The 22,929-nt window shown below is 41.0% G+C and overlaps 1 protein-coding gene across 7 annotated transcripts in view; it reads left to right on the top strand.

The window, feature by feature from the left end:
- The window catches only part of LYPD6B (LY6/PLAUR domain containing 6B), a 174,655-nt gene that overhangs the window by 134,930 nt on the left and 16,796 nt on the right, over positions 1–22,929 (top strand). For 5 of the 7 annotated variants that reach the window (XM_042952457.1, XM_042952460.1, XM_042952459.1 and 2 more), the window contains one exon: positions 13,925–13,994. The gene's annotated coding sequence lies outside the window, so the exon portion shown is untranslated. Of the gene's footprint in view, positions 1–10,855; positions 10,877–13,924; positions 13,995–14,054; positions 14,136–22,929 lie in introns of those variants that run through there. The other 2 variants (XM_042952462.1, XM_042952463.1) reach the window with 2 other exon arrangements.

Here is a 22,929-nt window from a genome sequence, read left to right on the forward strand (position 1 = left end):
ATAGCCAAGTCCTATTCGATGCCCTTCTCCTTGAGGCATTCTGACAGTCATCTTAATGATTTATTTTCTTTTTCACAACCAAAAAACAAATAAAATATTTTATCACCTTTTGGGTAGACTTGATGTCTTTCTCTTCATTTCATCACTTTCTGGGTCTATAAAATTCCTCGTACCTTTCAGTTTTTATAACTCAAGGAAAGGAATCCTGTTTTTCTCATTTCTTATGTGAAGGCTCACCCCACTCCCGGACCTATGTGTTTTTTTTTTGGGGGGGGGGAGGGGAAGTAGAGTCTATATCCTCAAGCCTGTTGTTGTGTGTGGAGGGGGTGGAAGAGACGGGGGATGGGAAAAGGGGGACTCGAGAAAGGTCATGTGAATTCCAGGGAAAGGTTTTCAATTAAGAAAAAAATATTTTTTTTCAAAGCTGTTCTCCACTATTTAAGGTATAAAAACTGTGGAGCCATTGGTGCTGAAGTGTAGTGGGTTGTACTGGTTTAAGAAGAAAATTCTCTACAGCTGATATTTGCTCTGTGGTTTCTTTCCCATATCTACAGTAAAAACCAATGATCTGTGTGAGAGCCCACAGCACTGTGATTACCCCTCTCCATTCTGAATTGCAGGTCTGCACCCCAGCTCCCTGCTTTATAGCTGGCAGGCTCAGTTTTTCTACTCTTTTCCCCTTTTTCTCATTTCTGCCTCATTTTCCATATGGCTCCTTGCATTAAGGTGTCAGCAGCAGGATATTCAGACCAGTCATTGTGAGTCACAAAAGCTACTCCACCACATGTGGGTTCATAAGGGGCAAAGCTGTTCTCCGGGAAGCGGGGTTTCAAGTCTGAGTTGATGCAGCACGTGAGGGTGTGCAACTGAGTTTAGTGAGTTTGGTGTGCAACTGAGTGGTCTGAGATCTCTGTCTCCTTCCCCTCAGGTCCCTCCCCCATCAGCTCCAGTAAAGACCAGAGAATTGAAAGGGAATGCAGGGTCCTTACCTTCAAGGATCCTTCGAGGAGTTGATGATTAGTTTTAGGAAGAATGGGAAAGCATTCAAAGAAAGGAATAAAGACTCTATTGTTAAGTGGCTGGTGCCTAGATTCCGGACCCTCATGTGCCTAGGCCCCTCTGTCTGCCACTGTAACTTCCTGCCTGCCAGACGTGTGACTTGTACTTGGTCATGTTAACTATTGATTTTTTGCCCTTACCTTAATTAGTTGACTCACAGACTTCCAAACTATGTCTGATTTTTTACTTTGGAGGGGCATTTAGTCTAATCAGGTAAGTAGAAATGATTGACGGGACTTGTCTGATAGTCACCTACATCCTAGCATGACAGCCAACCCGTGGATTCTACAGAAGGTGGTAATATTATAACCCTAAAGGATATCACCAGTCATATAGGATGCATATCTGACAAACTTTAAAATTAGGGTAGCACCTGTCCTTGAAACCAACAGTAACTCTACTAAAAAGAGACCTTCCCCTATACACACACCACCTATCCCCATGCCTTGAGACACCCAACGCTCTTTGCTTTGAAATGTTTCCTTGATTTTCATCCTCAGTTGAATTGTTTGGGGAGATTTGAAGTGGATCAGTAGAGCTGTGTTTGCATTTTTCTGGAGCGTGAAAAATAGTGTTTCGGTTATTACATGTGGAGAGATGAGGCAGCAGATGTACAGCCTGGTTTTTAGATTGCAGGTGGAATCGGCAGCATCGGTAGTTAGAGAAACGGCCCCCAACCATGTGAGCTATGTAGATGCATTCTGTGCCGTGTAGACAGAATAAATCTGGGACACCACAATGTGGTTTTCCTCCCATGCCTTTCTGACCACTCCCCATTTGGTGGGAAAGAGCTTTTGTTTTTCTACTGTTGGGCCTCTCTTTCCATCAGATATGTAGCCAGCTGGCTGAGATCGCAACTTACAAAGCTGGCTGGGATCCTGTTGTTGGTGTCCTGGCAGGAAAGTGATGTTTGTTGTAATCGGGCACCTTCATTGTTCTTTCATCTGGCCATTTCCTCCTGTCTCTTACTCTTCTTCACTTCATTTTTTGGGGAGTCAGTAGCATTGCTTTTTATATAGGAAATGGATGTAAATGACCAATGGCAGTGAGATCGCTCATGCCTTGCTTTTTGGCTTAGAGGGTGGACATTTTGGGAGTCAGTAGCAGGAAACTTTGCCGTGGGGTCCACAAGGGGTTGGGATAGATGGCTAATGCTCTGAACCAATCTCTCGCCTGTTGGGCACTTTATTGTGCTTTCCCTGTCACGAGAGACTTCAGTAGGTGGTACACAGAGCCTGTTTACAGGACCGATAGTGGTTCAGCTAAATCTGCTGCCCCAGCAGCAAGAAAGCTCAAAGAGTGTCAACTTCTTACACTACCTGGCTCTGTCTCCTTCCTCCAAGAATTTCTCTGCTGCCACAATCAAAAGTGGAAAAACAAAAATTGGAAGGGAACTAACATTTATTGAGTACTTAACTATAGTTAATTCACTTAATTTTCACTGTCCCTTATTTCCTTCTCACTACTGTCCTGAAATTTAAAGTGCACTGTCATGATTTACAGATGAGGAAGTGGAGACTCTGAGGACTTAAGCAGCTTGTTGAGGTTAATCGGTTCCTACCAGTGGTGATGAGAACCTAAGCTCAGGATCAGAACGAGGGTTCCCTGACTCCAGTTAAATGCAGAACATACCACACCTTGAGAATGACTTGTGTTCCACTGGGGGCTAGAGACTTAAATACTCCGGCTGAGAAGCAATTAGGCTTCCAGCATAGCCTTTTATGCAGAATGCAGCATATAGGCAGCTGTTCCTTGTTCTTCCCTTTGTTGCCATGTAGTAATGTCAGAGCTTTATTGAAATTGTAAAATAGTAGAAGGCATCTTGTCACCGCTGGGATCTAGGGATCAGCGCAAAATTAATTCACAGTTTCTGATCATCTCGCCCTCTCCTGCCCTTCCCAGATGAGACTACACCGTGCTCCCTATGTGTCATGTCCTTTAGCCCATGACAAATAACATAATTGATGAAGTTATGCAGAAGCTATACCCTGTTCACAGAGCAGTCTGTCAGAGTTAGACTCCGCATCCCCAGCAATTTGACAAACACTGGCAGCTAACTCACCTTGCTTTTGAAATTTTGTTTTCCTTTAAACTTGAGAAATGCCTTTAATGCTTTCCTCCCGATACTGATACATAGGAGACCTGATCTTCTAAGCCGAACGACCGTTTTATGAGGTCCTGGAAGCCTGTTGGTGGTGTACGTTCTTCTTTCTCAACAAAAGGTGTGTCCCTACACTTCCTCCAGCCAGTAGGTCTGGTCAGTAAATCCATCAAAGGCCAGGCCAGTCTGGACAAAGCAGGCTTCACACCTTCCCCAGTGGGATGAAAGGCAGCGCTTTAGAGCTCAGTGGGATGGAAATTACTTTCCTTCTCCAGCTCTAGAATAAAAGTGTACATCTATCCGTTTTCATTCTTGTCTGGCTCTACAGTGGGCAGGAGGTTATTTACTGTTTCTTCATTAGCCAGTTGGTAAATACCCAAGGTTGGAGGTCAGGAAAGAGCATTCTGGCTGTGCCCACTGAAGTCAGACTCCTCCACTAGTGGCAGACAAAAGAGAGAAGTACGTGCTGGGGGGCCTGCTTCCCTTTCCCACAGTTATGCTTAAGTGCCATCGTTCAGGAATAATTGAATGGGAGGTTTGTGCCTCCGGTTACGAGGCCGGGGATCAGAGACCCTTACTTTATCCTGACACAATTACAGCTCTGCGACAGGGATTAGAAAGCTCTGCAATTATGCAGATGAGTTACAAAGGCCCCAGGAGAGATTTCACCAAGTCCACCATCTGAATGACTGTCGGTGAGCTGATGGTGCCGATGACCACATTGTGTTGTGAGGTCTACAGCTTTTGTGTAGAATTGCTCATGAAGCACAGAGAGCTGTGTCCCATATTTTAAGGAGATTTTCTATTTCTGACAAGGGTGATTAAAAACAAAACAAAACAGGCTTTATTGCTCAGATCAGCATATAGGCCACAGACATGATTCTCTTCCCTGGATTTCCAACCGGGTGTGTTTCTGTTTGCCACGTTGGTGAGTCCTGGAAAGGTGAGTTGGATTTGTTTTTTTTGTTGTTGTTGTTTTTTAAGTGGGCGTTCTGAATATGGAAGAGTTAATCAGTTCACAGAGAGCTGTTAATTCATAACTCACAGCCTCTTTCACCACTAATGTCATCGGAAGCGAAGTCATAGTCCCCTTGGGATCCACCCTGAAATGGCCCCGCGAGGGAAAAGGCTCATCTGGCAATGGCCGGTGTGTATGCCATCTGTGTGTGCTTGGGTTTTCCTCAGTTTACAGTCCGTAGCATGGTTCCTTTAGGGGTTCTTCTAGTTAGCTGAGATAATTCACAAAGCTGGCAAGAAATAGTTGAACCTAAGTTAAAACGGAGAGAGCTGTATCTTCAGGAGACCTTTTCTACCAAATTCTATCACCTTTATTTATTTTTCCTGACAAGGAGAACAGGAGAGGACACACCAGAATTGTAGTCCGTCCCTTTGTACCTGGCAAGAAGGTGGATTCTGGTCTGCCTAACTTTTCTCTGGGAAGATTTAATCAGCATTTGCTGTCAAAGAAGACAAATGTTCTAGCTTTGGTGAAGACACTTTGTCTGTCTTGATAAACACTGTTAAGGTGACGTTAGGCCCTGTGTGAGAAAGTGAGGGGAATACTTTTTTATGATTAGAATACAAAAAGACAGATTTACAAGGGGCTCTGCCAGGCCTTCTCCCTCTAAACTTCCTGATTCAGCGGGCAGCGCGGTCTCCGGTACGGCGTTATGTGCTGTTGTACAAGTGAAACCAGCGGGTTTAATGATTCTCTGCTTCTGGGTCATAATTCTTCAGAAACAGTGAAAATTCCAAACCTGCAGCACTTCTTTATCTTCTCTTTCTCAAGGTGGCTTTTTTTTTTGGGTGGTGCTGGTGGGTTGGTTGGTTTTTTGTTGTAGTATGGGGTCGGGGGGGGGTCGACCTTAGATGGTCTTCAAAAGGGGACTAAAGTGAGGGAAAAGGAGAAGTAAGCAAATATTGAAAAATGAATGAGTTGGAGAAGAGTGTTGAGCAGACCCTTTTCTGACTAGAAGCACCTTATGTTTCATTTGTTGGTGGGAGGCTTCCCACTGAAACCAGCTCCTGCTGCTTGGGCCCAGCCTGGCCATGTGTTTCCCCATGGCGGCCCTTGGCTGCCTGGGCTGGCCCGCTTAGGGCATTGGGGACCGGCTCTGCTGCAGGCACATGAACGGGCCTGGAGGGAAGCCTGGGTGTCAAAGGCTGTGAAATGATTTTGTTTTCTGAGTTCTCAGTGGCCCCAATTCTTCTCCCTCACCCCCAGCTTGACTGAGGTAAAATCGGCAAATGTAATTGTCTATAAAATTGACAAAATTGTGTGAAGCTGTACAACGTGAGGATCTGATACGTATACGTATGCATTGTGAAACGATTACCACAATTCCGTCAGTTAACACCTCCATCTTGACCTCACAGGGTTGCACCCCCCCTTTTTTTTTTTTTTGGCAAAAACGCTTAAAATTTACTCTTAGCAAATTTTATTTTATTTTATTTTATTTTTATTTTTTTTTTTTTTTACTCTTAGCAAATTTTAAATATGCAATACAGCATTATCAACTATGGTCATCATGCTCCACGTCACAGTGCCAAAACTTATTTCTCTTAGAAGTTTTTTTTTTGTTTTTGTTTTTGTTTTTATACTGCATGTCTGTTGGCGTAAGTCTTTTTAAATTTTCTTTTTTTTCAACTTTTTTATTTATTGTTGGGACAGAGAGAGACAGAGCATGAACGGGGGAGGGGCAGAGAGAGAGGGAGACACAGAACCGGAAACAGGCTCCAGGCTCCGAGCCATCAGCCCAGAGCCTGACGCGGGGCTCGAACTCACGGACCGCGAGATCGTGACCTGGCTGAAGTCGGACGCTTAACCGACTGCGCCACCCAGGCGCCCCATGATTTTGACTTTTTTCAATTCTACCTATAAGTGATGGCATACAGGATTTGTCTCTCTGTTTCTGGCTTATTTCGCTTAGTATAATGCACCTCCACTTTCATTCATGTTGTCACAAATATCAGGGGTTCCTTTTTTATGGGTGAATAATATTCCATACGTATATGCCAAGGAAATGAATACCATACTTTCTTTAATTCATTCATCCATTGATGGGCACTTTGGGTGTTTCCAGATCTTGGCTGTGGTGAAGAATGCTGCAGTAAACATGGGAGTACAGATATCTCTTTGAGATCATGATTTCATTTCTTTTGAATATATTCCTAGAAGTAGGATTGCTGGATCATATGGGAGTTCCATTTAATTTTTTGAGGAACCTTCATACTGTTTTCCATAGTGGCTGAGCCAATTTATATTCCCACCAACAGTGGACAAGGTTCTCCTTTCTCCACATCCTCACCAATACTTGTGTCTTGTCTTTTTTGATGACAGCCATTCTGACAGGTGTGAGGTGATATGTCATTACAGTTTGACTTGTATTTCCCTAATGATCCAATTTTTTAATTGTATTATTTGGTGTTTCGCTATTGAGTTGTACGAGTTCTGTATTTTAGATATTAATCCCTTAGCAGACATTGCTTTCTGAGTGTTTTTTCCCATGCTGCAGGTTGGGAGGTTGCTTTTTCATTTTGTTGACTGAAGTTTCTTTGCTATACAAAAATGTCCCTCAGGTGGTCTTCCTTGCCCTGTGACCTTGAACAAAGCCCTTCAAGGGCCTATCTCTGCTTCTTCCTCTGTTTGGGGTGACATTACACTAGATCCGTGGCTTTTCAGATGTTTTAATCTATGGAACCTTTCACGCATATGAAATGTTGTAATCTAGTCTAATAAATGCAGTTTTACAAAATCTGACCTATTCTCATTTAAGTGTAGGTGAGGGACCCAGAATTCCCCCTACCCCACTCAAATCCCCTTAATCTGTCAGAACTCCAGCCGTCCTGTGGGGCCACCTCCATTCCAATTTGATAACAGGCTGACAAAATGCAGAAAGTAGCATTAATGCAAGGCCTAAAAAAGCGGGTGATTTTACCTTTGTCAAACCTGAAGACAGTGATTTTACAAATTTTAAGTCAACCAACCTAAAATGGCTTAATCCATCATAAACTTGAAAGCACCAATCATTCTTCTCTTTTATATACCCTGTTGCTTGTAACCAGAGTATTTTTAGCTTTGCTGTTGTTCAGTGATGTGCAAATGAACGTGGGCGATGAATTCTGTGAAGTATACCCACGTCAACATTTCACGATGCTAGCCCTTCCCCCACCCCCGCCTGGATTCCAGAAACCCAGACTCTTTGCCGCACCCCCCCCCCAACCCTGTACTATACAAAAAGTATATCAACTTTCTCAACCTCTGCATTGATCATGTCAGTCTCCCCGCCAAAATAACCGCATTGTTTGAAAGACCAAAACTCAGCTCATGATACCAACTTTCTGAAAGATCCATGATTATTTAATTTCCTCTCAAACCCTATTCCCCACTTCGTTTTAATATACATTCTATTTTGGTAAGTCATTATTTCCCCCAGTCTCTGCCTCCAAACCTGTGGTCATGCTCTTTGCCCATCTCTGTCTGTCTTGTTTTCCCCATAACGACCCTTCATCCTTTCTGTTGCCTATAGCTCACCCTTCTGGTCCTTCCATGCTCCGTCTTCTCCCTCCCATGGTACTCAGCAAGGTGGCAGCATGGTGTGGCAGCAAAACCACACAACAGGGAGACCACACTAGAACTACAATCCTGGAATTCTCCCACTTATTCGCAAGATGTCCTTGGCCAACCCCCTTGACCTCTTTGGGTCTCAGTTACCTCATCTGTAAAATGGGGTTAATATCTCCTTTGCCTACCTCACCATGCAGTTGTAACAATCAAAAAAAGAATTATAGGTGAATGCACTTTATCTAATTAGGGACTCTTCATTTTTCATTTTTGTTCTTAAATAATAGTAGGGTATTATTATTCCTTACTGTCTCCTCCTATAACACTTGACCCTGTACTCACTGCAGTCATTTCATGTGTGATATCTAGTCTGGCCAGTTCTTTAGGTCAAAGATTTTTCTTAAACTTAAAATTTAATTCCAGTGCAACTTTACAGTGGTTATCACAGTGCTGATCACATATTAGGTAGTTCGTGTGGATTTGTTAAATGGAAAATATTGGAGGTCAAAATTCCAAGAGCCAATCATTTTTGGGTGCTGGCAGAAGAGGTCACTTAATTATCAGAGGATACTTGAAATTCTGGCATCCTCCCAAAACAAGACTGAAATTCTAAGGATTTAAAATGGGTGTGGAAGATCTTAGAAGCAGAGTAAATAAGTTATCTGGGTGAGATACTCTTTTGAAGATTAACTGAAGGTAGAACTCTGTTCTGGGACCAGTCATAATGAGGCTGGCAGTCAGTCCTTAGCATAGCCTTTTAAAAACTTGGCATGCTTGGGACGCCTGGGTGGCTCAGTCAGTTGAGCGTCCGACTTCGGCTCAAGTCGTGATCTCACAGTTTGTGGGTTTGAGCCCCGCGTCGGACTCTGTTCTGACAGTTCGGAGCCTGGAGCCTGCTTTGGATTCTGTGTCTCCCCCTCTCTCTGCCCCTCCCCTGCTCATGCTCTGTCTGTCTCTGTCTCAAAAATAAAACATTTAAAAAAAAAAAAAAAAACAACTCTGCATGCTCACAACGAATAAGGAGAAATTTCCAGTGAGTGAGGATGCCACCTGGGCTGTCAGAACTGCACCAGGATTCACTGAGGAGGCTGTGTCTCCGAAATAGAAGAGTGAGTGCTGTTAGTGTCTTAGTAAGTGGAGGGCGAATACTTCTTCATGGAAGTGAAAATTACTTCACTTTGAATCATCAGGGAAGATACCTTTTTTTTTTTTAAATAACTGGAATAACTTCAGGAAGATAAGGTGAACTTCAGGAGATAAGGTATAAACTCTCAGGGGGCAGGAGAATGCAGGATACCTTTCACTACACTGGAGATTTAATTTGAAGTGGGTAAGCTGGTGATCAGTAAAACTTGATTTCCCTGCCTCCAAACTTGACTTAGTGTGTACCTGATGCTTCTGGAAGAAATGAACTTGTTGGCTGGTGAAATTTCTTTTTGTTTCTTTTTTGAATGTTTATTCATTTTTGAGAGAGAGCAAGAGACAGAGCGTGAGTGCAGGAGGGGCAGACACAGAATCAGAAGCAGGCTCCAGGCTCTGAGCTGTCAGCACACAGCCCGGCGTGGGGCTCGAACCCATGAACCATGAGATCATGACCTGAGCTGAAGTTGGGTTCTTAACTGACTGAAAAACCCGGGTGCCCCTGGCAGGTGAAATTTCTGAGCCAAGAATTGGGGACATGGGAGCTATTAAGTGTTGGAAATCCTCAAAGTACCAGGCTATCCAATCCCTAGTTTAGGATATGGAAACAGAGCATCAACATAATAGGCTGCAAACCTAAGTGCACCCTTTCATTTATTCTGGGGATATCTGTGGAAAGTCTCACCCAGGCTGCTTTTTTTTTTTTTTTTTTTTTTTTTTTTTTTAAGAGGAAACATTTTTCCTGAGGCATTTCCTCTACCTGGCCAAACTAAATGTGTTAGATCTGTTCTTTTCAGATTTGCTTATTTCTGGCATCCTCCCTGCGTGGTTTCAGCATAAATAATATGCTTCCCTACCTACTACAAGCTATAGGAATCACTAGCATTTTAGAAAAGTGATGGTGGTAGAGTTAGTAACACTCTATAATCCATTGTTTCCATAGCAACTGGTGCATGTTTGCTGTTTGTACACGGACTGCCTTCATCACTCTATTCAAACCACTTTAGAGCATGGACCATGTCTTAAATTTTTATTTCTGGTTCCTCATATGGTGCACAGTAGGTGTTCAAGAATGCTTATTAAATGCATAAAAAAATAAAATGAAATAAAAATGACTAAAATGAATTTTAAATGTGTATATATTTTTGAGATACACATATCTGCAGATATGTGTATATATATGTATGAATTTTCCATTTTAAAAGTTTATTTGATGACTACTTTCTCAGCTAAGAAAAACCTCCAAAATAAATGTGGATTGATTAAGTCAAAACATAACACTTCTAATCCAATACTCAACATAATTACCCACATGAAAGGAAGCCAGATAAGTGAGGAATACATTATGTGACCATGCTGCAGCTGCAGAACATTGCCACATTTTCTTAGATTTGTCCTGCAGGCCCAGTGAACCCAGGCCTAAAGGAATTCTTATGACAGCTCTCCCAACTGTCCTTCATGAGCTACCATTGCCAAAAGCTATAGAAAGTTAAGCAGGGGTAGCAATATTTAAATATACAACCACCTATTAGCCCTCATTTAGCTATTAGATTCCTGCGGTTCTGGAATTTTCCTTGAAGGATTTCATAGCCAAATCAAGCTCATTGGAATATTGATTATTCTTGCCACTGCTTTCTCCTCACGGAAGCTCCTGATTTGATGTCAGTTTGATACTTCTGTATATCAACCTCTATCTCTTATATAGACTTGAACCTTTAACTGTTTGGGGTTAATGGTCAGAAATCAGATGTTGCTGTAAAGTATGTCCTGAGAACTGGCCATGTCTTCTCTACATTCTAAGTGTAGTATATAACGTGCATATCCCCTGTGCAAGTTTTTTTTTCCCCCTTGTTAAATCCATTGTCTCACAAAATGCTCCTTAAAATGTGCCTTTCACATCTCCTTTCTTCATTTCACAATAGTCAGCAAACATTTGGAGCCCTGCTCTGTGCCAAGCCCATTGCTGGAGATGAAAGACTAGACTAGGCCTGCCTTCAGGGAGCTTGAATTTGGTAAGAGAGGGAGATAGGACCCCCTCCCTTTGTGCCCACGTTCTTCTCCCCATTGAAGAATCTGACCACCTGGTCCAAATGGCTGCATGGGCTTGTGTGGCATTCAGGGATTAGCCAAGTGTTTTTCGGTAGACCAATTAAACGAAATCACTGAGAAGAATAATTAGGGTCCAAAGCCCCAAACTTAATCTCATATTAACCTGGAAAAATAGCAGCAGTGATTGCCATCTGCTGACATGCCACCCACAGACAGACAGTGAATGTTCTAGGCCAGCCAGGCCTCCCATGAGCAGGACCAGGAAAGTACCCCTGATTAGAGCAATTAGAGCAGCTCCCTGGGCCGGTTCTTAATTTGCTTAATCACACTCACTTCACTGGACTCTGCCTTGGGCTTAGGGAGTTTTAGGGGAAGAAAAAAATGCAAGGTTTGGGGAAAGAGAAAGGAAACAATTTGAGAGAGAGAATTCAAATTCTCCTCTCTAGTCAGTTTAGGGTTGGCAGAAAAGGAGAATGACATCAATGACAAGGTGTAAATACGAGGAAGCTGATTTGGCAAATGGGTCCTTTGAGTCTTGTTTGGGTGAGAATCATTGAGATCACAAAAGGAAGCAGCTGGTAAGTTCTGGAAACTTTTGTGTTAGCCCAGAATCTGAATAATGCACTAAGTGGAGTGTAGTGCATATATTTAAATATTTATGTATAATTGGCTGTTATTTCTTAGCCTGCTCTGCCATGGTCCCATGACTTGATACCCTTGCTTTTAAATGATCGTTTTCTAGATGCTAGAAAGGCATTGTACAGAAAAAGAGAAGAATCCTAGCATACCAAACAGGGAAAATGCAGAAGGAGACCAATTTCAAACCAGAAATCCATCATAGCAAGCTGTCTTTGAGAAGTTTTGAAAGTACTCTAGGGTGGGGACCGAAATGGAGGCGTTTGGAATTGGAGCCCAATTTAAATTCTATCTATGACTTACTTTGTAGTCTTGAGCAAGTTACTTATCCTCTCTTTAAACTTTAAATTCATTGTCAAGTGGGGAGGACAACAGTGCCCACCTTACAGGGATGTTGTAAGAACTAAATGAACTAATGGTGTTATAGGTACCTGACACCCATAGCCTTCAACAGATGTCAGCTTGGAAAAGGAAGTCATCCTGCAGGGGGACACATGGAGAAAACCAGCCAGTCGCTGGAAAATCGGCTCTCTGAGAGAAGGAACTTTATTTTAAGCACTGATGCAATGGCTGTGAACCAAGGTGCTCCATAAATATTGATTGAATAACTAAATAAATGTAGTAAGTCCATTTAGAGTGTTTAAGTTAGGTTATTGATGAAATTAATGTGCATTTTAAATAACTATAAGGAAATAATGGGTGAAAATTTCAAGTGTGGCAAAGGTGTACTTTTGAAACTTTTAGCCAGGAAAATGTTCCTTCTCCCTTTGCCCATCAGGGACACAGAGTTTGATTCCATTTTTTTCCCTAAGACCAAATGATTTGGGGAGCGTTTTTGTAACATTCTAGATGGTCTCTTCCTAGGTGCGGATTCCCAGTTCTTTTGCTGTCCTGTTTGGATTGTGTAGGAGTGAGAGAAGCACACATTTAAACTACTGATGATAAATACTCTTCTTCCATTTGCTTCCAGAGTGTGACAATTTAGTATCCCCTTGTGATGGAGGGCAGAGGCTCAGAGGTGCAATACCTCTCTCTCATATGTAAGTAGGCCCCACTTGGGGGGTCTCTTCTGAACCAACAAGCCATGGGCTACTTGGTTCTGCCCTTATCTGTGGGCAGTGTCTTCCTCTGGTCCCTGGGGTTTCAAGCTTTTGCACAGAGGGAGGGGAAAGGGATTGGCATTCTCCACCTAACCCTAGCCTGAAGTCATTTCTTACACCAGACGTGATGAACAAATACTACCTTTGGAGGAAGGTATACAAATTTGCCAAAGAAAGGAATGCAGTTCTGGGACCTCCTAGCTACAGGATTATGTAAATCATTCGACACTAGTAAAGCTTAAGTTATGAAAGTAATTTCCATTTGTAGTGCAGCTAATTAGTCTAAGGAAATGGTGGCAGGGGGTGTGTTCTATAACTTCTCAGGAGGTAGCCCTGGCTCTAAAGAGAGAGTTTCAAACTCGCCTCTAAGATGTTACAGGTGGATAGCTAATATTTGAGTTCGTAAGTTCATACTATCTTCCAGACATTATTCTAAGTGTTTGAGACATATTAAGTCACTCACTTGAGGTCATTATTGTTTATCTCCTTTTTACAATGAGGAAACTGAGGCACAAGGAGGTTAAGTGACTTGTCCAATGCTTGCACTAACTTTTAACGCTTGATTACGTGTAAGGAAATGGAAATCCTGAGAAATAGACCAGGTATAGAAAAATATTTAGCTTGTCACTCAGCCAAAGAGCAGGAATCTGCCCCTTGCTTTAGGTGCACAAGGAACCATTGCTTCCTTTCCTATGGAAGCGAGTCATAGCCCCCTCTTACCATGAAGACTTGATGCTAGGGACTGAAAGAAAGGGTTCCCAGGCTGCTGCCTCTTTTCTACTTGAAAGCCTGAAATCTGGAATCTCAGAACCTCTAACGGAGTCATGGGGATGAGCTATTTCTAATATTTCAAGGAACCTAACAGAAATTGTTCACTTACGGGCAGCCAAACAACCTGGACTAATAAGTATATAAAAACATTTTGTTTTGCGTTTGTCAAAATTATATATCATGTTAATAATTTAGTTATCTTGTGTGGGTCAGATACTTTTCATGGCAATTGTATGTTTTTAATCTTAAAGATGGGTAACTATCTTCTACATATGGTTTAGCTAAATCATTCTAAACATGGAATCTAGGGTCTAGAGTAGGGGCAAAATAGAAATGGACTTTGGAGATGGAAACATTAGCCCCTATTGGACTATTGTGCAGAAGATGTGTTGCTTATACTCAACAACCACAACATACTCAAATGGATAGCATGTTTCTCTTCTGCAGGAAGGCAGTGCTTTCTACATGTTTATCTATCTTACCTATTTTTTTCTGTTCTTACAGATCACTGTGACCGTGTTCTTACTAAGGTCTCGGGGAGACTTTACTGATGAAATCTGTAAAATGTAATCAGGTTGGTGAATTCTCTGATGTCCACATCCCTACCATCACATGATACACTTCAAAGCCAGATAAAAAATGCTATTTTGTGTCATCTCATCTTTGGCTTTTCCAAGCCCCTGGTCCAGTAGAACTATTGAGCTTTAACTAGATGGTAGGTACTCAATCATAAACTATAGAGCCAAAAGAATTCTTTGTTTGAATTTAAATTTTGAGTCTTTTATGATTTGTGTGGGTAAAAAAACCAAACCAATAAAATGGGGTATACTCTGAGAAGTCTTCTTCCTACTTTTGCCCCCTCTTACTATTTTTTTAATGTTTATTTATTTTAGACAGCTCGAGTGGGGGAGGGACAGAGAGGGAGACAGAGGATCTGAAGCAGGCTCTGCACTTGCAGAGCCCGATGTGGGTCTCAAACCCATGAACCGTGAGATCATGACCCAAGCTGAAGGTGGGCACTTAACTGACTGAACCACCCAGGCACCCCTTATACTATTTTTTACCCTGTTCCTTCACCTACAGTTCATCCCTCCTATTAGTTTCCTGTATATTGTTACTGAGTGTATTTATGCATATATAAGTAAATGCATATGGTAATTCTTTAAGTTTATTTATCTATTTTTGAGAGAGAGAGAGCGTGCACGCGCAAGGGCGAGCACATGAGCAGGGGAGGGGCAGAGAGAAACGGAGACAGAGAATCCCAAGCAGGATCCATGCTGTCAGCACAGAGGCTGACGTGGGGCTCAACCTCATAAACCCATGAGATCATGACCTGGGCTGAGATCAAGAGTCTGATGCTTAACGAACTGAGCCATGCAGGCACCCCCATATAGTAATTTTTATTGTTTTCTCTCTAACACACAAAAATAACGTGATATTCATATCTCTATATCTTTCTCCATTCAGATATATATGTATATATAATCTGTATCCTAGGGCTTTTTCACAGCATCATACAGGGAACGTCTTTGCTGTGTTCTATTCCGTTGTGTATGTAGAGTTTTAAACACGCACACACACACACACATACACACTCTTTTTGATGGACACAGATTGTTTCCAATCCTTTGCTATTATAGTGCTGCTATGACTCTGATGACAGTGTATCATTGTGCATGTGTACAAGCCATCTTTTGAAGAAATTCCAAGAAGTGAGATTTTGGGTAAAGGGTAAATACATTTAAAAGTTTAATAATGTTACCAAATTTTTTCTAAGGGGTCATCTTTCCACAATCAATGTATGCAAATAACTGGTTTCCCATGGTCTCCTTAAAACACAGAATTAGAATACATTTTTATATGAGACTAGTCAAAATCTGAAAGTTTAAAGTATACTTTTGGTTCTCATTTCTCCTATTTGAAAAGATGCTTAACTTTTCTCCTGGTGTTTAAAGACCATTTTGTTTATTTTTCTATGAAAAGGCTGTTAATGTTCTTTGCTTATTTTTCTGTTAGGTTGCTGATAATTTTCTTATTGATTTCTAGTAGCTCTTTCCATATTAGCGAGATTATCCATTGTTTTGTCTGTGACATAAGTTGAAAAAAAATTTTTTCCAGGTTGTTACTTGTTTCTCGATTCATACTATCTTTTGGTCACACATAACTTATTTAATGTAATTGAATGTATCAAACTTTAATTTTATACTTTCTGAGTTTTGAATTACAAATGGAAAGGCCTTTCCCCCCTCCAAGGAAGTCACTCATATTTTGTTCTGGTACCTTAAGAAAATTTTATTATGGAAAATTTTAAGCACATTAGAGAAATTAGGATAATAACAGATAATAACAGATCCCCATGTGTATTTGAGTGTATTTCTGGATTTGCTGTTCCATTTGTCTAACTACTCATGTGCAAATACTATGCTGTTTTAATTACTATAGCAATAGAGAATGTTTTAATGTCTATCCAGAGTAGTTATTCCCTAAATGAAATAGTCATCTACTCCAAGTCATGCTCTATAAAAATGGGAGAAAATTATAGTTGGTAACCCAACCTCCTCAGGTCAGGGATAGACTTGATTTAGAAGTTGACAAGGAATGGGAATTGTGCAAGTGAAGGCGGTCCCCAAGGAGAGTAGTACTATTAACACACTATAGGAAGGTAAATAGTAATTACATAAGAGCATGAAACTCAGGGCAGGTCCTCAGCTAGAAGGTGGGACGAGGAAGAGGAACCCATGGAGGAAAAAGGACATGGTTCTCGTGGTTGAAGCTTGCTTTGCCCTTTTAAATAGCCAATCCTGGTTCTCTTTGGCAAAGTCGGAAGGCTGATAATAGAGAAGGTGGAAATATTTGCTGTATTCGTGCTCCGGGGAACTGATCAGAGACTTGAAATCTGTCGCACAGCAACAGCCCGGGTGAAGTGTGGCAAGGAGCCCATGCTGTCATTCTGCTCTGGGCAGTTCACAGGTCTGGACTCTGCGGGCAGTCTGTGCATAGACTTGTGTCTCTGTGGGTGCAAGGGTGAACCCCCCCCCTTCCCCACCCCCCATGCATATCTCAGGAAGGGCAGTGAAGATGATACTTCTCAGCCTTCTTTCCAGGAGACAGTACTAAGTCTACCTAACAAGATGTATGGGGAAGATTAATTAGTTTTCGATGGGAAAGTTCTTTGACAATCAGTCATGTGGTATATAGTGTGCTAATTTGAGTCTGCACAGCCATGACTTGGGGTAGCAGCCTGCTGCCCAAACCCTGACACTAGAGGGTAAGTGGAAATCGGTCTGCCTCAGCGTCAAGGATATGGACTTTGCAAATTGAATGAATGTGTGAAGTCAACCTTAGTCAAGCATTTATTCAACACCTATTAGCTGTCTGCCCTGTGCGAACAGTATGAGGCAGTCATAGTGGGTGCTGTGTGCATTGGGGGGGGGGGTTACCAAGGAGTGATAAACCTGAAATGCAGGCACTGTACTTACTGCTAGAGTGGTTATTACCCACAGTGGCGAACAAAAACCCAGAACTGCAACTCTGGACTAGAAATAATCTGCCACCAATAGTGTGAGCTCAGCATCAATTACAGTGGGCTCCATGTTCCGGTGTACTGAGTAGTAAGTAGGGTCATGGGTGCTTACTCAGTTCTTCACTTTTCAGGTGCTATCCTTACCACATCCCTAAGCTAGTCTTCCCCTTAAGATGCTTTCAGTGAAGGGAGTCTTTGGATCCACTAACAAAAGGGAACTAGAAAAGACTCCCTTTTTTGGCCTTTTTGACTTTGTTGTTGCATGCCACTGTTTTAAAATCTACATTCAAGGTGTGCTTTAAGTACAAGGTAAAAGGGACTATTTTAGGCATTATCACAGAACACTTTCTCTGCCAGTAAGGAGTTTTATGGTCTGGAAATTGGTACAGAATATGGATGAGATCTCCGTGTACATTTTGAGCTGAACTTTTCCTCCACCCTCTTTCAGTTGTCCTTGAGTTGAGGGTAGGAGGGAATGGAAGAGAAGGAGGGGGAAAGAAAATTAAGAAAGGTGGGTATGAGTAACCTTGGGAGGTGAAGTAAAGGGCTTTTCTGGGCAAATGAGGCTACCAGGAACATTATTCCAGTAGGAAGGTTTGGTACCACAGAAAATGAGAGGTTACCAGATGCCTAACCAAAGGGGGCATTTCAAGAAAACATAGTCACGTAAAAATTAGTGTTGTTTCTCAAAATGTAAGATCTTAGGAAGGAGACTATAGGGCAAAGCACCATTACATTAATATGGGATTCCAGTTTATAGTGGATTTATTATACTCAAGTACACTTACATTTCTGTGTAGATATTTACAGGTGCTACAATGCAATAGGAGGTACTATACTGAAACCTGAATGTACTAAGGCTTCAGTGGGCTTCAGTACTGTGTCCATAACAACGTGTGTTCTTTTTTCTCAGCTTCTTGATTGAAGTTCAAGAATTTTGCCTATCCTCTGCTTAATTATTTTTTAAATTTTTAAAAAAATTCATTTCTGAGAGCCTGCATACACACACTTGAGCAGAGGAGGAGCAGAGAGAAAGAATCCCGAGGAGGCTCTGGGCTAACAGCTCCAGGCTTGAGCCCGCAAACCATGAGAACATGACCTGGGCTGAACTCAAGAGGAGGACGCTTAACGGACTGAGCCACACAAGTGCCCCTATCCCTCTGTTTGTTTAATGATATTCTTCAGTGATGGTAGGAGCAGAAAAAGCTGGATTTTGATGGGTTTGTGATATTTGCATGAGATTGTAACATATTCTTCAGCTAGATTTATCTATTTAATATTCCCATTTTCTTTCGAAAGCCTTTGTTCTTACCTCGATTGGTTTATAGCATAAATTCAATTGTTGCTTTACTATAAGCCAACAGTAATATTCGCTCTTATGTTCTCCTAGTAAAGCAGTACTGTTTATTCACTACAGCTGTTCCTACTATAAGTCTGCTATAACAATAAGCCATGATACTTTGGTCCAAAGTGACTCTTGGTATTTTAAGACTAGATTCAAGGCTCAGTCAGACACCAGGCAGGCAGATGGCACATTCAAGGGTATATTCAGTCTGGTGAATTGATAGGAGGTTATTTATAATGGTATGGCTAGCTTTGGGAAAACCAGCAGGAGATAGTACCAGACGCCAGAGTTAGCAACAGAGAAGAGTTATTTCTGTTATGTAGGCTTATAGGACAAGGAGAGAGAATGGCTGTCAGAACCCAGGAGAAGGTAGCTCTAGAGTTGGCCACCTGACAGGAACTGAGGGATGTGATAATAACCAGGCAGGGAGTGAGTCAGGGAACAGGTACCCCAGTCTCAGTCTCTTCCCATTCTCCAACCTCCCAGTTTCTGCCATTAGCCAAACCAAATTAGAAGCCCATGGGGAAAAAAAAAAAACTGTGAGTGGTCTTCATAACTTGGCTTCCCAAGGCACAGAGCAGCATGGAGAGGGATGGAGGTTGGGTCTCAAGGGGCAAAAGGTGAAACCCGGCAGGGTTCACTTCCCTTCCATCCTGTGAGGATAGCTTGGGAAGATGGTCATAGCATTTTTAAAGCCTGACATAGTGTGTGTTGAACAACATGTAAATAGACTAGGTTGTAGTTGGGTAGACCTTCAGTTGCTGAAAATAGAGTTCTTACAATCTCCACATGGTTAACCTAAAATCTACACAAACAATTGAAATGGAAGTTCTATTGGTAGAGAAAATGAAAACTTTTTTAAAAGTTTTTAATGTTTATTTCTGAGAGAGCACTAGTGGGGGGGGGGGTGCGGTGCAGAGAGAGAGACACAGAATCTGAAACCTGCTCCAGGCTGAGCTGTCAGCACAGAACCCAACGTGCAGCTCAGACTCACGAACCGTGAGATCATGACCTGAACTGAAGTCGGACGCTTAACCCACTGAGCCACCCAGACACCGCTTTTTTTTCTTTTTTCAATTTATTTTTATTGGTAATGCCTACAGTTGTGTGAGACCTTTAGAAACTTTTAGCTTATTTACAAGTAAGGACTAAAACTTGTTGTGCCCAACCCAGTGCTAAGCAAGAAAGGATATGGTCTTATGTGCCCAGACAAACCCAAGCTTTTTTCAGAGTAGAGTCTAACCCATGGTCTGGAACAGACACGGTAAGGTTAAATGAATGAGAAATATTGGAACTAGGCCTTTAAAGAGGAGTTGTCAGTATGGGTAAGGATGCATGTGAGAGCACAGAACTTGTTGCTTTTTAAAGCAGACTTTGTAAGAACCATTGCATCTTATGTAAGCACAAAGAATACAGATTTATCAGAAAACAGACAAATGAAATGCTCAACTTAGGCCCATTGTGCCACGTGTGTTCTAGGGTAGTTTTCCTAAAATTGTTCTTCAGGGGAATTTTACAAACTTCTCTCATATATGCTCAGACAATCATAGAATTTGATAGCTGTAAAACGTGTATTGAATTTCAGTGTTGAGTAGGTGTTGCATGATCTTAATATTTTCCAGTGTGTCATCCATAGAAGAACCAACCTTAAATTTCTACTTTTAGCTTTCCAACTGATTTAATAATTTGACAAAAACAGCAATGGGTAGGGACTTATTTCTTTTCCTTCAATTTTCATGACTTTCTGCAAAACAGATATTTAATATCTCTATTTTACTGAGAGGGAAACAGTCTCAGAGAAATAGAGGGGTTTGTTAGAGTAGATCAAACAAGTGACAGAATCAGAACTTGCACCCAGGCCTGCGTGCCTACAAAGGCCATTCTTCCCCCATTATACTAGACAGCATTTACACTTGACTTTATCCTTGTGGGATTATGAACCACTGCTTAAATGCAGTTTTTCTTGTTGCAATTAAAACACTATTTAATGCACATAATTTTTCAGTTTCCTCTGGGAATATGAAATTATGCACATATATATCTTTATATATGTACATTTCCTTCTGCTCCAAGCGGTAATAGTGACAATTTATAGAGCAAGTGACATGCTGTAACTTTGTTATATATGCAGAATGCAGAAATTTTTTATTAGGATTGCTTTTATAAGCTTGTCAGCTTCCAGAGAGTTCTTTGAATAATCTGTCCTGAATTTTGTGACTATGCAAAAGTCAGCATGATAGTCTTTTGCCAAAGCACATAGTTTATTGTTGTTTTTTTAAATGCCCTCCTGTTTTCAGAATGAAACCCACGAACATGTCCTTTACTTGTGTGATATATTTTTAGCTGTAGAATCGAGAATAAAGTTGAGCTAGTGGGAGCTCTATAAACAATGGTCAGTGACATTAAGCCCTAGCACAGAAGAAAGATGACAAGCCAAATGTATAGTAACAATTCTATATCCTGAAGATCTCCCAACTGAAAGATAACAATATGGGTCCTGGAAACAGCTGACATGATTGGCAATACAGTCTTTTATACAGAGTTCTAGGGACACTTTTACAACCTGGCACATAATTAGCACTTAAACAGTCAAGTCATTCAATAAAATAGATCTATGTTTGTGTAGAAGCACATACGTACATGTATGTATGTGGGTGTGCATATATGCATGCACACATATCCAAATGAATTTATTGCCGAAGATTTCTGTTTTGGTATAGACATTCTCTTATGTTAGAATTTATACAGAGAGGTTCAAATGAGAAGGACATCTGTATGAACGCTTTATTTTTATGGTCCCTTTTTTATGTCAGCTGAGACTAAATGAAGTCAAAAGTCCTAGCCATCGCCTGTATGCTGACCCTGAAAGCTAAATTTTCTCAGTTGAGTTGTGTATGCCACATATTAGAGAATGCATGCTCGGCATGAAACATTCCTCCACTCAACAAATGTAGAATAATGGATTCTTAGCCAGCTGTTGGACATTCCAGCCTAGATTTCTATTATGAGAGCTTTGATTGGTTATTAAAAGAAATGGGTTCGGCAAAGCAAGCAAGGATATGGAACATAAAAACAATGTCTTCCATGCCCAGCCTTTGTTGCTGCTTGGTTTATGTCTATGTAGTTCTGCCAGTGGAATTGCTCGTTAACAGTACCAAACACCTGTGCGCCCACAGCTTTCCTGCAGAACTTCAGTCCACTTGTATCTTTCTCTCAAATTTAAAGACCCCCTGCTTCCATGGAAAAGAAAATAATCTCTCTCATTTGCCTCCCTGATAGCAGAAATACCTCTATAGAATTAATATATGCCCTTGGCTTTTTTTTTTTTTTTTTTTTTTTTTTTTTTTTTTTTTTTTAAGAAATGGCCAATTGAAGGATGCCTCTGCAGCTCTTTGAAACAAATTTCAGGCATTATCCATATGTTGTTTGGTGCTCTCTGTATAACACATAGTGCCCATTAGTTTGAGAATTAAATACCAGGAAGAGTTTCCTTTTATCAAATAATGAGAATATGTGTCCCATATGCATCTCCCTTAACGCCTGAAAGGTACAAAGTGAAATGTAATGCACAGCAGAGGAACACCATACATGGAAGTTTAGTGGTTCAGATCTTTCCTCTCTCAGGGTTTTTACTCTGTATTTTGAGAACCTTAACGTCGAAATGACTTGGCATAACCCTCCTAAAAATCATTTGTGGGTACAAACTGGGCAACAATTATTTCACCTATGTGAAGGATACTCTCAAATTTAATCAGTTAGCATATATTTATTAGGTTCCTACCATTTGTCTAAATAGTTCAATAAAACATGGCAAACCCATCTGGATTCTTTTTAAAAGGAGTACATTTTCCAATTCCCAATCATCTAAGCTTTTTAATCTTGTTCATGTGGAGTTCTTAACCTTCTCCTCTAGTGTCATCAAAGCCTTCTCAAAAAAGATGTAAACTTGTGTCTTTGACAAAAATGCAGCTGAAAAGCTATTACTTGGGAAGGGTTTTTTTAGTTTTTTTTTCTTAACATTTGAATCACATTTAGAAAGTTGCCTTTAAAATTGATTAGACTATTTTCTACCCATTGAACACTTATTGCCCCGTATTAACTCATGATTAGCTTTAAGGTTGATTTCCATAATAACAATATTTTAATGTTAGCACTGTTTTTAGATATTATTTTGTCAGGTTGTATATAGTAGAAAAAACCATCTTTAGCACTACAAAATGTACAGCCTTATGCTTAGAAATGAAATATTCATTTCTGTGAAGTTTTGATCCTACGATGAGATTTTTAAAGTTATCCTTGTAAACATTATAGCAGGGATCTGAAATATGGGAATACTGTATTACATATGACTTTTTATGGTATAACTGGAATTCTTCATTAATATCCTTCCATAGAAATCATAAAATCCTAGAAGGGGAAGGAACCTTGTCCGTCATTCATTCCAACTTTTCATTTGGTTGCAAGAAAGATAATTCCTGAATCCCGTTTAGAAATTAGTGCATAGAACTCAACACTATTTACCAGATTTGGTCCAGCTAGTATGGAATGGAGCTGGACAGTTATATCTCTTGATCTTATCTCTGTTCTCCTGCTAATGATATCTGAAGAACTGGGAAGGAAGATACATGAGGGGAAGCAGAC

This window comes from Panthera leo, chromosome C1, assembly GCF_018350215.1.
Source record: "Panthera leo isolate Ple1 chromosome C1, P.leo_Ple1_pat1.1, whole genome shotgun sequence".
Lineage (NCBI taxonomy): Eukaryota > Metazoa > Chordata > Mammalia > Carnivora > Felidae > Panthera > Panthera leo.